This window comes from Salmo salar, chromosome ssa16 (assembly GCF_905237065.1).
Source record: "Salmo salar chromosome ssa16, Ssal_v3.1, whole genome shotgun sequence".
Taxonomy (NCBI): Eukaryota; Metazoa; Chordata; class Actinopteri; order Salmoniformes; family Salmonidae; genus Salmo; species Salmo salar.
In genome coordinates this window covers 82,426,352-82,443,481 of record NC_059457.1, presented here as the reverse complement: position 1 = coordinate 82,443,481, position 17,130 = coordinate 82,426,352, and the positions used below count along the sequence as shown (strand labels likewise).

Genomic DNA, 17,130 nt, shown 5'->3' with positions numbered 1-17,130 from the left:
CCTATATGTCTGGTGAGAAGAGGGTTACATCAGATTACAACAGCTCCCTATATGTCTGGTGAGAAGAGGGTTACATCAGATTACAACAGCTCCCTATATGTCTGGTGAGAAGAGGGTTACAGCAGATTACAACAGCTCCCTATATGTCTGGTGAGAAGAGGGTTACATCAGATTACAACAGCTCCCTATATGTCTGGTGAGAAGAGGGTTACAGCAGATTACAACAGCTCCCTATATGTCTGGTGAGAAGAGGGTTACAGCAGATTACAACAGCTCCCTATATGTCTGGTGAGAAGAGGGTTACAGCAGATTACAACAGCTCCCTATATGTCTGGTGAGAAGAGGGTTACATCAGATTACAACAGCTCCCTATATGTCTGGTGAGAAGAGGGTTACATCAGATTACAACAGCTCCCTATATGTCTGGTGAGAAGAGGGTTACATCAGATTACAACAGCTCCCTATATGTCTGGTGAGAAGAGGGTTACATCAGATTACAACAGCTCCCTATATGTCTGGTGAGAAGAGGGTTACAGCAGATTACAACAGCTCCCTATATGTCTGGTGAGAAGAGGGTTACATCAGATTACAACAGCTCCCTATATGTCTGGTGAGAAGAGGGTTACATCAGATTACAACAGCTCCCTATATGTCTGGTGAGAAGAGGGTTACATCAGATTACAACAGCTCCCTATATGTCTGGTGAGAAGAGGGTTACAGCAGATTACAACAGCTCCCTATATGTCTGGTGAGAAGAGGGTTACAGCAGATTACAACAGCTCCCTATATGTCTGGTGAGAAGAGGGTTACATCAGATTACAACAGCTCCCTATATGTCTGGTGAGAAGAGGGTTACAGCAGATTACAACAGCTCCCTATATGTCTGGTGAGAAGAGGGTTACATCAGATTACAACAGCTCCCTATATGTCTGGTGAGAAGAGGGTTACAGCAGATTACAACAGCTCCCTATATGTCTGGTGAGAAGAGGGTTACATCAGATTACAACAGCTCCCTATATGTCTGGTGAGAAGAGGGTTACAGCAGATTACAACAGCTCCCTATATGTCTGGTGAGAAGAGGGTTACATCAGATTACAACAGCTCCCTATATGTCTGGTGAGAAGAGGGTTACAGCAGATTACAACAGCTCCCTATATGTCTGGTGAGAAGAGGGTTACATCAGATTACAACAGCTCCCTATATGTCTGGTGAGAAGAGGGTTACATCAGATTACAACAGCTCCCTATATGTCTGGTGAGAAGAGGGTTACAACAGATTACAACAGCTCCCTATATGTCTGGTGAGAAGAGGGTTACAGCAGATTACAACAGCTCCCTATATGTCTGGTGAGAAGAGGGTTACAGCAGATTACAACAGCTCCCTATATGTCTGAGCTACAGGCCAGGGACATCTGGTTGATCAGTATTGTTTTTCCTAGCCCCCCTCCAGTCTCCTCTGGTAGGGGAACCTCCCAGCCCCCCACCTAGCCCCCCTCCAGTCTCCTCTGGTAGGGGAACCTCCCAGCCCCCCACCTAGCCCCCCTCCAGTCTCCTCTGGTAAGGGAACCTCCCAGCCCCCCACCTAGCCCCCCTCCAGTCTCCTATGGTAAGGGAACCTCCCAGCCCCCCACCTAGCCCCCCTCCAGTCTCCTATGGTAAGGGAACCTCCCAGCCCCCCCACCTAGCCCCCCTCCAGTCTCCTCTGGTAAGGGAACCTCCCAGCCACCTACCTAGCCCCCCTCCAGTCTCCTCTGGTAAGGGAACCTCCCAGCCCCCCACCTAGCCCCCCTCCAGTCTCCTATGGTAAGGGAACCTCCCAGCCCCCTACCTAGCCCCCTCCAGTCTCCTCTGGTAAGGGAACCTCCCAGCCCCCTACCTAGCCCCCCTCCAGTCTCCTCTGGTAAGGGAACCTCCCAGCCCCCCACCTAGCCCCCCTCCAGTCTCCTATGGTAAGGGAACCTCCCAGCCCCCCACCTAGCCCCCCTCCAGTCTCCTATGGTAGGGGACTGCATGCTTCACAGTAGGGTGCAGTCTGATGGCTAAAGATTTTGCTGGTGTACTCATGTGTGACACACACGTGTGCGTGCGTGCGTGCGTGCGTGCGTGCGTGCGTGCGTGCGTGCGTGTGTGTGTGTGTGTGTGTGTGTGTTTGTTTGTGTGTGTGTTTGTAGGTGAGCGTGTGTGTGAGGATTTACAGTGTTAAAACATCCTTAAACCTCAGACCCCCAGAAGGACCTGATTGAGGTCAGTTAACAAACAGTCCTCAGGAGAGACAAGAAGGACAACAGAGGGAAAATAATACCCAAACAAACAATGGGGTGCATACAGGCATGTGTGTGTGTGTGTGTGTGTGTGTGTGTGTGTGTGTGTGTGTGTGTGTGTGTGTGTGTGTGTGTGTGTGTGTGTGTGTGTATTCATGCGTGTCGCTTGGTTAGGTTTACATTGAAAGTCCTAAGGGAACATAGGCTAATATTTACAGTAATAGCGTTGAGGTTTTAAATTATTTATATCATTCTAATTCAGTATGTTTGTAACGATTCTCATTGGTGGTAGGAAGAGTAGACCAAAGCGCAGTGTGGAAAGTGTTCATGATTACTTTTATTCACCAAACACTTAAACTAAATACCAAAAGGTGTAAACGAAAGCGCACAGTTCTGTCAGGCACAGACACTAAACAGAAAACAAGATCCCACAAAACCCAAAAGGAAAATGACAACGTATATATATGATCCCCAATCAGAGACAACGATAGACAGCTGCCTCTGATTGGGAACCACACTCGGCCTAAAACAAAGAAATAGAAAACGTAGACTTTCCCACCCGAGTCACCCCCTGACCTAACCAAACATAGAGAATAATAAGGATCTCTAAGGTCAGGGCGTGACAATGTTTAGTTAAATCTATAAGGGAACATAAAGACAACCACATGAATAAAGATAGTGGGTCAATCTGTGTGCAACAAAGAAAAGTATCATGTTTTCTAACCATTTGTGTCCATTGTTGGAAAAAGTTGTCCACTTTTACAGGGCTGTTTTTTTAATTAACTAGGCAAGTCAGTTAAGAACAAATTCTTATTTTCAATGACGTTCTAGGAACAGTGGGTTAACTGCCTTGTTCAGGGGCAGAACGGCAGTTTTGTACCTTGTCAGCTCGGGGATGCGAACTTGCAACCTTTCGGTTACTAGTCCAATGCTCTAACCACAAGGCTATAACCACTAGGCTACCTGCCCTCCCGTTTTGTCACTTGTCTGATGGGCATAGCATCTGCAGCCATTCTTATGGTGTATGGATTCCCTCTGAGTGAAACACCATGGGGTTGAAGGTCAGGAAACTTCAAACTAGCAAGAGAGGAGAATATGACAGAGGTAACAATGAAAACAACGCAAAAAGTTCTGTTGAAACTTTATATATAAAGTTGAAGTTTAAACACAATGTTTGTGTGTGTTTGTGTTTGCATTAAGGCATGTGTGTATGAGTGTGTGTGTGCATGTGTCCGCATGCGTGTGTGTGTCTATGTGTGCGTGCTTGTGTTTGTGTGTCTAGTCCTCTGGTGGTTTGGGAGCTTGGTCTGGAGGCCTGGTGTGTGTGTTTAGTCCTCTGGTGGTTTGGGAGCTTGGTCTGGAGGCCTGGTGTGTGTGTCTAGTCCTCTGGTGGTTTGGGAGCTTGGTCTGGAGGCCTGGTGTGTGTGTCTAGTCCTCTGGTGGTTTGGGAGCTTGGTCTGGAGGCCTGGTGTGTGTGTCTAGTCCTCTGGTGGTTTGGGAGCTTGGTCTAGAGGCCTGGTGTGTGTGTCTAGTCCTCTGGTGGTTTGGGAGCTTGGTCTGGAGGCCTGGTGTGTGTGTCTAGTCCTCTGGTGGTTTGGGAGCTTGGTCTGGAGGCCTGGTGTGTGTGTCTAGTCCTCTGGTGGTTTGGGAGCTTGGTCTGGAGGCCTGGTGTGTGTGTCTAGTCCTCTGGTGGTTTGGGAGCTTGGTCTGGAGGCCTGGTGTGTGTGTCTAGTCCTCTGGTGGTTTGGGAGCTTGGTCTGGAGGCCTGGTGTGTGTGTCTAGTCCTCTGGTGGTTTGGGAGCTTGGTCTGGAGGCCTGGTGTGTGTGTCTAGTCCTCTGGTGGTTTGGGAGCTTGGTCTGGAGGCCTGGTGTGTGTGTCTAGTCCTCTGGTGGTTTGGGAGCTTGGTCTGGAGGCCTGGTGTGTGTGTCTAGTCCTCTGGTGGTTTGGGAGCTTGGTCTGGAGGCCTGGTGTGTGTGTCTAACAACAGCATAACCTTCAGAGACAGAGAGAGACAGAGAGAACCCCACTGGGAGGCAGGGTAGGAGAAACAGTCTGTAAATACAGACCAATACAACATATTACTGGGAGGAGAGATGGAGAGAGAGAGAAAGGAGAGAGTGGGAGAGAGATAAAGAAAGATAGAGAGAGACTGAACATGGAGAGAGTGACAAGAGTTATGGAGATACATATTTTCTCTTCAGTCAAACATCAGAGGGAAGGTGAAAAAAACAGATGATCTGTTCACAAGATGAACTACCTACTATCCATCAGCTGTTTCAACTAAACACAGAGAGAGAGAGAAAGCCAGACAGAGAGAGAGATGGAGAGAGGGAGAGAGAGAAAGAAAGCTCTAGTACTCTCCTCTGTATTGTAACACAGTAAAGAAAGGATAGGAGAGGAGAGGAAATGAGAGGATAGGAGAGGAGAGGAGATGATCATCAAAAATATTCTGGTGGAAGACATGATTGTTTATGTTTTATTTCCACATGGTGTGCAATCTCGGTGATTTTTTTCACTTCCAAATTGATTTCCCAGATTAATTCATTTGTAAAGCCATTACCTAAAGGTAGACATTTAATTTGGGCCGGAAATCAACGCCATCGCTCTAGGGAGCAGGAATAAGCCTCATTAATGTGTAAATGAAGGCGTGCGTGCGTCACAAAGACAATACCAAATCTGATTAGCTTTGAGAAATATTAGTTTACCTTTTTGAAATTACAATTTATCATTATGCCAAAGTGTCAGTTGTAAAAGGTCGAATCTTTCACCTGTGACAGAGCACATCCAAAGCCCAGCTTAGAAGTGGCTAACAGGAAGTCTCAAAGGGTAGGACAGTGACAACAACATGTCTACATTGAGACACAAACCCCTATGATGTGTCATTGTACTACAAGACACACACACACTTAGGCTGCAGTCTGAGTCTCCCAACCAAGGAATTAAATGCCAATCTAAAAAGAAAACACAAGGGCATCGTAGAATGACCTGCTGCTCAAACACATATAATAGCAATTCACGGTGACCATAAATCACGTCAGCTGAAAAAACCCTCCACTTGGCCCATATGTCCAGCAGAGCAGAGACAAATAGTCTCCAGCGATTGAACTCCTAACCTTGAAAGATGCGGGAGGCGGCTCATTCATCTTTCTTAGCTTGGCTCGGTAGACTACCCCAACCCCAAGAGACTGAGGGGGCTTGTTGCTTTTGCTAAACTTTCAGCCCGACCCCAGAGTGGCAGTGTAAAGTGATTTCACAGTGCTGTTGTCATCACCTTAGGTTGAGAGATAGAGTTTGTAGCACAGCCAGACACTTAGGAGGACAACTCTTGCAGATAAATCGAAGTGGAAATGGGGGAGTAAATAGAGTAGTCAGATAATGTTTATTACTTCAGTAAGACTTTTTGACATATATAATCCTACCTCAGTAGGACTTCACTTAAAGCCAACAAGCAGGTATAACGCTTCATTAGTTGTTATAAGCATGCATGACCCTTCATAATGCCTTATTTGACTTAGTTACCATTACTTGGAAACTACAGCTTATTCCACACACATTTCCAGTCTTTCTCTCTGGTACCTGATACCTATACTGTTATTTTCCAAACACATTCCTAGCACTACACAAACCTGCTAAGCCTACTTACAGCTGTAAAGTGTTGATTGTCTTCAGAACAGGTCAGGTCTTGCCATCACTAATCTTTCTCTCTCTCTGTCACCAGAGACAGAGGGTGAGAGTAGCTGGTCAGGATGCATACAGTATCACAGGAGTCAAGGCTAGGTCAGGGTTGACAGTGAGCCGTTAGTCTTCCTGTCTGACCCTTAGCTCCATACCTTCGCTCCTCACGGGGTCAACAACTTTAACTCAAGTAAGTCAAGACCCTTAGCTAAGGTGTCTTAAGTGGATCCATTACAGACAAAACAATCATTTAAGGAGACAAGAAAGTATGACCTCATTTCCTTAGTAAATGGATCTAAATATCGAGCACTCATCGGGTGAGGGCAATAGACCTGACATCCAATCTGATACATTCTGTTAGGAAGAACAAGTTATTGGCACTTGGACATCAGAGCCATTGACTAAAGAGCAAGCAACTACTGTCATGCTGGATGGGTGTAACCCTATCTTAATTACATGTTCAATTTAAAGGCTTTATTGGTATGGGAAACATATGTTAACTTCACCAAAGCAAGTGAGGTAGTGTAACGGCTGTCGTCGGATTTAGACCAAAATGCAGCGGGGAAATGTGCACTCATCTTCTTTATTATAATCGGACAAGAAGGAGAACCAAAATAAACACGTACACAAAGAAAACACAACGACTATTCACAGGCTGGTAAGGCACAGGGCTATACACAGAACAATCTCCCACAAAGCACTCAACAAACACATACCTATATATAGGACTCTCAATCAGAGGCAACTAGAAAACACCTGCCTCCAATTGAGAGTCCAACCACAATTAACAAAACATAGAAATACAAAAGACTAGACAGAACATAGAAATACACTAACATAGAACAGTGCCCCCCAAAAAAACGGAATACATAAATCAAATACCCTACTAAACAAACCACCACCCCGAACCACATAAAACAAATACCCTCTGCCACGTCCTGACCAAACTACAATAACAAATAACCCCTATTACTGGTCAGGACGTGACAGTACCCCCCCCAAGGTGCAGACCCCGGATGCACCTCAAACAAAAAACAAAATACCCCAAAACAAACAGAAATCCCCTAAACTAAAGGGAGGGAAGGGAGGGTGGCTGCCGTCAACGACGGCACCTGTGCTACACCCCCCCTCCCCAACCCACCTATACTGGAGGTGGCTCAGGTTCTGGTCTACAGCCACCCAGACTGTAGGCATACTCGCTTGGTTCCGGACCGTAGGCAGACTCACTCGGTTCCGGGCCGTAGGCAGACTCACTCAGTTCTGAGCTGTAGGCAGACTCACACAGTTCGGAGTTATAGTCAGACTCGCTCGGTTCCGGACCGCAGGCAGACTCACTCGGTTCCGGACCGCAGGCAGACTCACTCGGTTCCGGACCGCAGGCAGACTCACTTGGTTCCGGATCGCAGGCAGACTCACTCGGTTCCGGTCCGCAGGCAGACTCACTCGGTTCCGGACCGCAGGCAGACTCACTCGGTTCCGGATCGCAGGCAGACTCACTCGGTTCCGGACCGCATGCAGACTCACTCGGTTCCGGACCGCAGGCAGACTCACTCGGTTCCGGACCGCAGGCAGACTCACTCGGTTCCGGATCGCAGGCAGACTCACTCGGTTCCGGACTGTAAACCCATTCCCCCCTCTCCGAACTGTGGGCCGTCTCACTCGGTTCTGCACAGTGGGCCGTCTCCCTTGGTTCCGAACTGTAGGCCATCTCACTCGGTTCCGGGCTTAACACTGTTTCCGAATACTCATGACGGGGAACTGTCGTCGGATACTCTGGACAGGGCACTGTCGTCGGATACTCTGGACAGGGCACTGTCATCGGATACTCTGGACGGGGCACTGTCGTCGGATACTCTGGACGGGGCACTGTCGTCGGATACTCTGGACGGGGTACTGTCGTCGGATACTCTGGACGGGGCACTGTCGTCGGATACTCTGGACGGGGCACTGTTGCCGAATACTCTGGACGGGGCACTGTCGTCGGATACTCTGGACGGGGCACTGTCGTCGGATACTCTGGACGGGGCACTGTCGTCGGATACTCTGGACGGGGCACTGTCGTCGGATACTCTGGACGGGACACTGTCGTCGGATACTCTGGACGGGGCACTGTCGTCGGATACTCTGGACGGGGCACTGTTGCCGAATACTCTGGACGGGGCACTCTTGCCGAATACTCTGGACGGGGCACTGTCGTCGGATACTCTGGACGGGACACTGTCGTCGGATACTCTGGACGGGACACTGTCGTCGGATACTCTGGACGGGGCACTGTTGTCGGATACTCTGGACGGGACACTGTCGTCGGATACTCTGGACGGGACACTGTCGTCGGATACTCTGGACGGGGAACTGTCGTTGGATACTCTGGACGGGGCACTGTCGTCGGATACTCTGGACGGGACACTGTCGTCGGATACTCTGGACGGGGCACTGTCGTCGGATACTCTGGATGGGGCACTGTCGTCGGATACTCTGGACGGGGCACTGTCGTCGGATACTCTGGACGGGGCACTGTCGTCGGATACTCTGGACGGGGAACTGTCGTCGGATACTCTGGACGGGGCACTGTCGTCGGATACTCTGGACGGGGCACTGTTTCCGGACACTCTGGACAGGGCACTGTTTCCGGACACTCGAGGCTGGGCTGACGCACTGGAAGCCTGATGCGTGGGACTGGTAGTGGAGGTACCAGCCTGGGGACATGCACCTCAGGGCTAATGCGGGAAGCAGGAACCGGCCGATTGGAACTGGTATTACGCACTGGAAGCCTGATGCGTGGTGCTGGTACTGGAAGTGCCAGTTTGGGAACACGCACCTCATGGCTAGTGCGGGGAGCAGGAATGGGCTGAGTTGGACTGGGCAGACGTATTGGAGGCCTGGTGCATGGTACGTGGTACATTTCAAATGTCATATTATGTCTATAAACAGTGTTGTAACAATGTGCAAATAGTTAAAGTACAAAAGGGAAAATTAATAAACATAAATATAGGTTGTATTTACAATGGTGTTTGTTCTTCACTGGTTGCCCTTTTCTTGTGGCAACAGGACACAAATATTGCTGCTGTTATTGCACACTGTGGTATTTCACCCAGTAAATATGGGAGTTTATCAACATTGGATCTGTTTTCAAATTCTTTGTGGATCTGTGTAATCTGAGGGAAATATGTGTCTCTAATATGGTCATACATTTGGCAGGAGGAAGTACAGCTCAGTTTCCACCTCATTTTGTGGGCAGTGTGCACATAGCCTGTCTTCTCTAGAGAGCCAGGTCTGCCTACGGTGGCCTTTCTCAATAGCAAGGCTATGGTCATTGAGTCTGTACAGAGTCAAAGACTTCCTTCATTTTCCTCTCTCTCTGACTGTTATACCCTTTACACATCACTGAGCCGAGCTGAACCGAGCTGTGCTAGCCTTACCCATTTACCATAGTTGCTGGAACTGTACTGGAATGGACAAAAATATCTGAGCCATCACAGTACGGTTGGTTTGACCAGCAGAGCTTCCTAGACCCTTCAGATACAACAGTCCAGGGACCTCCCCTGGGAAACCTCCCCTCACTTTCCTCTGCAGAGGCATCAATGGGGCCCTTGTCCGACAGCATAGCACTCCACTGTGAGCCAGGGGCCTCGCACACCGAAATATTGTCTTTGACTTTTACTTCAAACATTGGGATAACCTGACTTCAACAAGCGTGGCTGTGTGGCCTTTGACCCACATCTTGAGAGTGTCAACATTTACCTTGTTACTCTGGTAATATAGCCGCGCACACACACACACACACGCATACATGCACTCATCTGAGCCCTCTTAGTGAATGACATGGTCTGTGCAAGGTGACCACCATAGCCCACCTGGCTAGGTGACCCTCCCTCCCTCCCCCCTCCCGCTATCCCAGTAAAACAGCAGTGGAGAGAGAGAGGGGAGCTGTGGTCTCTGGCTAACCTACTCACTATACAGTGCACTACTTCTGGCCAGAGACCCTTGTCTAAAGTAGTGCACCACAAAGGGAATAGGGTGCCATTTGAGAATCAGCCTGTGGCGGTCTGTCTAGCACTAAAATGATTTAATGGCTGCTTCCACTTTGAGCCGCATATTAAAGGCTGTATTCTGTAGACCTGATGCTGAGAGAGAGCAACGTTGTTTGTCTAGGCCAGGTGATTGCCATACAGATGTAGGATCTTAATTTGATCACCCTGTTGCAGGATAACTTTCCTGCAATGCAGAAAATGTTAAACTTTTAGTGTATTTGAGGTTTGAAAAGGCTTCTGAAGTTTGTAAATTCCACTTTGAAATGTTTGACTTGACGAAAAATGTTTTAATCCATACAAAAATGTCCATGAATAATAATCCACATTTCACATGTCCTGTTCCTGCTGTAGTAAACTGGCTCAAATTAACATCCTACTGTATACATGTTCATACACATTAAATACACATTTAATCCAACCTGTTAAACGTAAATGGGAGATGAGAAATTACTAGGAATTAAATGGGGAAGTGAAAGAGGTCACAGAGGTTGAGTTTTGTGGGGATGGGGGATTTTATCAATGAATCATTCAACAGTCTTACTGTATTATTAATGTAGTGGAAGGGGAAACTGTCCTCTAGATTTGACCGTTTCCCATCAAACACCAGAGACCTACAGAGCAAGAATCACAATCCCAAATGCAATGGAGTCACAGTTAGTCTGTTACAGCAGATCACTGAGGTGTGTGTGTGTGTGTGTGTGTGTGTGTGTGTGTGTGTGTGTGTGTGTGTGTGTGTGTGTGTGTGTGTGTGTGTGTGTGTGTGTGTGTGTGTGTGTGTGTGTGTGTGTGTGTGTGTGTAGGTGTGCGGGCGCGTGCATGCAAGCAAGTGAGCGAGTGTGTGTTGACAGGGGACGTTCTCCGATGAGAAACACACAGATGTAACTAAACACATGGATAAGTCATGGCACCAAGCCGTACTCAAATACATCAGAGGAACTCTTCTGAACAGCCTGGGGAGTAGTATTTTTGTTTCTGTGTTGTTGGGACAAGAGCTGAAGCGATTGAGCAGAGAAACACTACTCCTGAGACCTAAGAATACGCAGGCAGGCAGGCAGGCAGGCAGGCAGACAGACAGACAGACAGACAGACAGACAGACAGACAGACAGACAGACAGACAGACAGACAGACAGACAGACAGACAGACAGACAGACAGACAGACAGACAGACAGACAGACAGACAGACAGACAGACAGACAGACAGACAGGCAGGCAGGCAGAGCGACAGGCAGGCAGAGCGACAGGCAGACCAGAGCTGAGCCCCGCAGGTCCAAGCCATTAAATCTCTGTTGTAGCATACTCCACCAGCCAATAGTTTTAACATGCAGTAACAAGCATCTCCCTCCTCTCATCTCTCCACTTTCCTTTCTCAACTCTGATCATGTTCTACACAGACATGCTACCAGAGTTGTTAAGAATGGAATATAATCAATGTCTCTTTCCTCCTCTCTCCTCAGGTCTTGTAGTTGACTGCTGTACTGCTCTTGTCTGTGAAGGTGCGCCAACTCACAATGGACACAAGTGCTTCTCTACCCTGACCTTTTCTAGCCCTTATCACTGAAGCTCATGTTCCACTTTTGTAGCCAGGTAGGACAGGGTGAGGGGCAGTCATTTCATCTTTTGTGAACAGATCTGATAAGGTGAACTGGACTTGCGCTGAGGGAGATCAATGAGCGAAGCTATTGAATCATCAATAGGTCTGTTTAGAGCAGATAGAACAGAGGACGCAGAGAGCTGTGGGTTGGCAGCGCACTACATTGCTGCCTGCCATAAGATGAGGGACGGTGTCTGACAGACCAATCAACCTGCACATGTCCTCTACTGTATGCTTATTGTTATTGTTCATGTATGGTTATTTTGACCCTTGATTATTGTTGTTACTGTTGTTCCGTTGACAATATTGATTATTATTATTAATTATGTTAATATTGTACATCTCCAAAGTAAGCTTTGGCAGTATGTACATTGGTACGTCATGCCAATAATGCAAATAGAATATAATTGAGAGAGAGAGAGAGAGAGAGAGAGAGAGAGAGAGAGAGAGAGAGAGAGAGAGAGAGAGAGAGAGAGAGAGAGAGAGAGAGAGAGAGAGTGAGTGATGGATGGATGCCAATAAAGGCTTTGAATTGAATTGAGAGGCAGAGTGCCACAAACCAGATCTTTGCCCCAAAGAATACAGTATACACTCATTGAGAGATATACATGATATATCATCACAGATTACATTCCAGATGAGAATTCACAGAGAATGAGACAACTTTAGACACATTCTAGCTGTATTCATGCAACATCATGAACCAGCCATTAGGTGTGATATTAAAGCCATTAGGTGAGGAAGAAATACATTACAGTGCTATTTTCAAACACCTTGATAAACTCTCGTTGTCTATGGTGCATAAAACACTTTAGACATACAGTATTAACACAAATACTGTAAACCCAAGGACAACAGCTGCTCAACTCTGCACTCTATCGACGAGTGGCAATAATTAACCTAAATTGTGAGCAAAGTTGCAAAGTTTGGGGCAACATGAATGTTATATGGCCTAGAACAGAAAAGAAAAGGACAATTCTGTCATGGGCTGCGTCGTAAAGATGTGCATTATACTGTATCTAATGCCCTAAAGCAGTCCGCAGAATGATCAGACAGTCTTACTCTGGTGGTATGATTCCAACCGCTTGCCTTTTGTCTGTCGGGCCAACATAGGTAGCCTAAAATCGATTCGGAATCAACCGAAAATCCCATAACAGAATTGATCTGAAAAATCTATCGAAGGGACAGTACATTGACGCAACACAAGGCGTCCTATAGTCAAATAACGAATATTATTTGTCATTCAGATAACACCATTTATATGAAGTTGCTTGTTCAAAGTCAATAATTATTTGACATAAGCATCTTCTACGAAATGGAAATACGGTTACTCAAATATGATCAAATTGCCTTTCAGTCAAACTTTCCAGAAAACTAAGTTAATTCAATTGCTGTCTCACTACCATTTTTTTCATTTATTTTTTACAAACCTTACCTTTCTTTATTGGTGCATTTATGTTGCTGGGGAAAGTTAGTTTCATACGAAGGCTGAAGCAGAGCGCGTTGGCCTATACACAGTAGCCTATACGAGTATCCACTGTCCGGTGCGTGTCTCTCTCCTACCAAGTGGCTATCTGCCTGGCTGGCTTTGCAGGCGCTGTGATGTTGTGCGGAGATCCCACTACAGCTGATAAAAGGGGAGTTTTGAACCTACGAATCGGTTGAGGGTGTTTTAAATCTCAAATTAAGGACATGTTTGTTACAATTTAATTGTGGGTAGGCTAACTTTTAACCACCCAGGGCCTTTTTCTTCAAACTAATTTCTTCAGTCATATAATTGTGTTTTCATTCTATTCAGAGTGAGAGATGCGCACCCCCCTAGATAGAATGGTCACTCTCGATGTAAGGGCGTGATACGGTTCTAATTGATATTGATAAGGCTACTTGACAGAACGGTTGCTTTTATACTTTGTCGCCTAATATACATTTGCTCTGGTAGTAATAGGACATTCTACTAACAGTTATAACTACGTTTTTGTATTACTATTATTACAAATGCTTTATTAATGGGAAATGTTACAAAATATTTAGCAAATGTCAGCAAAAAGCTTAATTAAAAGTGTTGATATTATTCAGTCACACACGTTGCTGTTATACAAAACATGTAACTTTTAATGATAATACTGGGAGGAAAGCTGTTTTTTTAAAAAGCGTTTTAAAGAAGAAACCCGTTCTATTGACTTTCCCTTCTTCCTTTTCTTTCGGTCAGTGTCTGCGCTACAACATCCAGAACGGTCTCCAAGTCCCCAACCGTTAACGGGAAGAGAACCCGAATGTGGATCTAAATGTGTCCCCAAAATGCTCCAAAACTTTTCCACTTTCATATCCTAAATAATAACAATAAAATAGTAATACATGGGATTTAAAGCACCTTTCAGAAGGCTGTGGAGGGTAGTGTTAGTCACAACTGGGGCTGGGTGCAGGCTGGGGGATATCTGAAGCTGCTGGCAGATGTATTCAATTTTTGACTGAAAAAAGTCCAGAAATGTATTACAAGGCTGTAAATAGCCAGTGAGGGGGAGGAATCCAAAGGCCGGAGTAGTCTGTTGATGGTGGAGAAAAGGGTTCTGGGATTGCCTTGGCCGTTATTGATGAGGTTGGAGTAGTAGATTGATTTGGCCTGGGAGAGAGCATCATTTAGTCCTCCAGGACTCTGAGTGGACTGGACTGTGTGACCAGGTTTTTTATAGAGCCTCTCCAGTTGTCGGCCAGTGAACTTCATAGAATGCAGCTCAGAGGTAAACCAGGGAGCAGAGAAGGAGAAAGACACAGTCTGAGTTATCAGAAGTGCAAAAGAGTCAAGGCTGGAGGAGAGGAGCGTGTCATAGTGAGAAGCATAGTGAGAACCCAGCTCCTCGGCCGAGGACAGAAGAGGATCACAGCTGTTGTGTGTTTGAACTGCGTTTCCTAGGACTGATGTGATGACAAACTTAATGTTCCTCTATGTAATGGTCCGTTTTTGCAGCATCTTGGTTAAGGGGACGACCAGATTACACAGGACGGCAAGATGGTTGGAGATGGCAAAATCCAGACCATGTGGATTGAGGGGGCAAAGCCTGTCGAGCATCCTGTATGAATACTTTTCATCCATGATATTTTTGTTGAAGATGGGCTGAAGCATGTTTAGGTACACCTTTCATGACACAATATGTGCTTTGACTGTACCAGCCACTGCAAAAGTCCCTTACCATGCAGGACAGATTTAAGGCCATTCTTTTTGCCAGCGATGCATCACAAAGTAACAGAGTGGCACCCACAGCATGCTGATAGAAGATGAAAACTAACTCTCAGTGCTAACTTAGTAGCCGCCAAGTCTGCAAGGTTTTGAGGCATCAGTCAAACGCTTCCTTTCACACATGAACTATTCCTCGTGAAATAATCTGCATTGTTTGACTTGTGCTATGTTTTTCCATCTATCTTTTGATTTCTCTAGATCAGAGCGGCTTAAAAAGACAGGAAGGAAAGGTGCTTCACTCTCTCAACGACTTGGTACTTTTTAGAAAGGCAGATCAACACAAAAGAGCTGAATCCTTGAGTAAGAGGCCAATACAAAGCTCTCCAAAGTTCGGAGTGGAATTTCACTCACGGCTACCACTCTGATCCAGAGGAATGCCTTCACCGAATTAAATTAGAGTAGTTAGTCAGGTATTGTAGTTCCTGGTTTTGGTGCTTGACCATTGTATTGTTCATATTTGATGACCCCTTCCACAGGTTTCATGATCTTGTATAGGAAATAATCATATGTGACATGATGGGGTTTGAACACAAGACTCTGTTAGCCCTCCGAGCTGAAGCCTAGGCATTACAGATACCACAAGTCTTCAGTCTCAGACAAGGTTACTCACCACTCATTCTCCAATGTCTCCCCAATGTTACACAAAATGGATACCCCCCCCATTCTCTTCCCTATTGTAGTGTGACTCATGGCTTCCCATCAATATGTAGCGTGTGGCAGTTTGTAAATCCCTCTCTCTGCTGACTTGACACTCAGCAGTTGTGATTGTGTATTCTGCTGGACCGAACAGGACCCCGGTTGTACTGTTAGGAGGGGGGCATATAAAAAACAGTGACAGCCATGGCTCTGGGCCCTCCGCTCCTCTGTAACCAGGAGAGGAAAAAACAGGCGGGTTGCCAGGTTTGCCACCACTTTGCGAATGAATGAGGACCAGAAATGGCATGTTGCCAGATTAGTTTCCTTTTGCCTTTAAAACTAAGACGTTTCCTGCTGCACTAGCCTAATGTATCTGCTGTATGGGTCTAACTACATTAAGGATCTTTTACAGTTATTGTGTCAAAATAGATTCAATGATCAATTATTATATTCGTAGATCTGAATTAAAGACTATTGAGTGGGCTACCTTGATGCTTTTCACCATTGGATATGTCAATCAGGCAGAGCCTGAGGGCCTTGTGCTACAGTATACTGTTCAGAATAGACGGAGGAAGTGGAAAGATGAATATTCTCTCTGTCTATAATAGGGCTGTCAGAGCTCATCAGTCAACTCAAGTTAACTTTTTGTAATGTTATTGTACTAATATTATGGCAGTGACTAAATAGCATTGTCTGAAATAGTTCGAAAATACACTAAAAACGGCATCCTGACGATAGGGTATATGCAGGTATGTGAGTTGAACCTTTCCTCCTCTTCCTGTAGAAGTGATGGAAGTGTCAAGGGAGTCCTCCATCCACTATAACTCCTATCAGATAGTTTACATTCTGTTGCATCACGTTGTGTGTCTCTGTCTGCCTGTCCCTGTCTGCCTGTCTGTGTGTCTCTCTCACATCCAGTCAATTGGTAAATGCAACTCGAAGCACCAAAGAGAGACCCACTGCTCACAGGCACCTGCTCATACATATGCGTGCGTGCGCACACAAAATATCTGAGCCATCACAGTATGGTTGGTTTGACCAGCAGAGCTTCCTAGACCCTTCAGATACAACAGTCCAGGGACCTCCCCTGGGAAACCTCCCCTCACTTTCCTCTGCAGAGGCATCAATGGGGCCCTTGTCCGACAGCATAGCACTCCACTGTGAGCCAGGGGCCTCGCACACCTAAATATTGTCTTTGACTTTTACTTCAAACATTGGGATAACCTGACTTCAACAAGCGTGGCTGTGTGGCCTTTGACCCACATCTTGGGAGTGTCAACGTTTACCTTGTTACTCTGGTAATATAGCCGCACACACACACACACACACACACACACACACACACACACACACACACACACACACACACACACACACACACACACACACACACACACACACACACACACACACACACACACACACACACACACACACACACACACACACACCATATCTAGTTCACTGATTGATACTCATTTAAAGTTAAAATGAAATGCTCAGATTCGATACCAGGAGACATTAGTGTTGGCTAAAGTAAACTGATTTATATCAGAGTAAAACATCTATTTCAGCTGAGTATGGATTATTAAACACACAGGCCATCCCTAATATCCATATCTCTTTTAGTGCTCACTAGACATTATTTACTGTTGGGACGGATCCTGGACTGATGAGTCGGCAGAATCTGCCGTTTAAG

General features: G+C 46.3%; 1 protein-coding gene across 1 annotated transcript in view; it reads right to left on the bottom strand.

The window, feature by feature from the left end:
• LOC106575804 (semaphorin-5B) overlaps window positions 1–13,147 on the bottom strand; it is a 136,387-nt gene extending 123,240 nt beyond the window's left edge. The window contains exon 1 of the mRNA XM_045698154.1: window positions 12,996–13,147. The gene's annotated coding sequence lies outside the window, so the exon portion shown is untranslated. The remainder of the gene's footprint in view (window positions 1–12,995) is intronic.
• Between the last annotated feature and the right edge of the window lie 3,983 nt (window positions 13,148–17,130).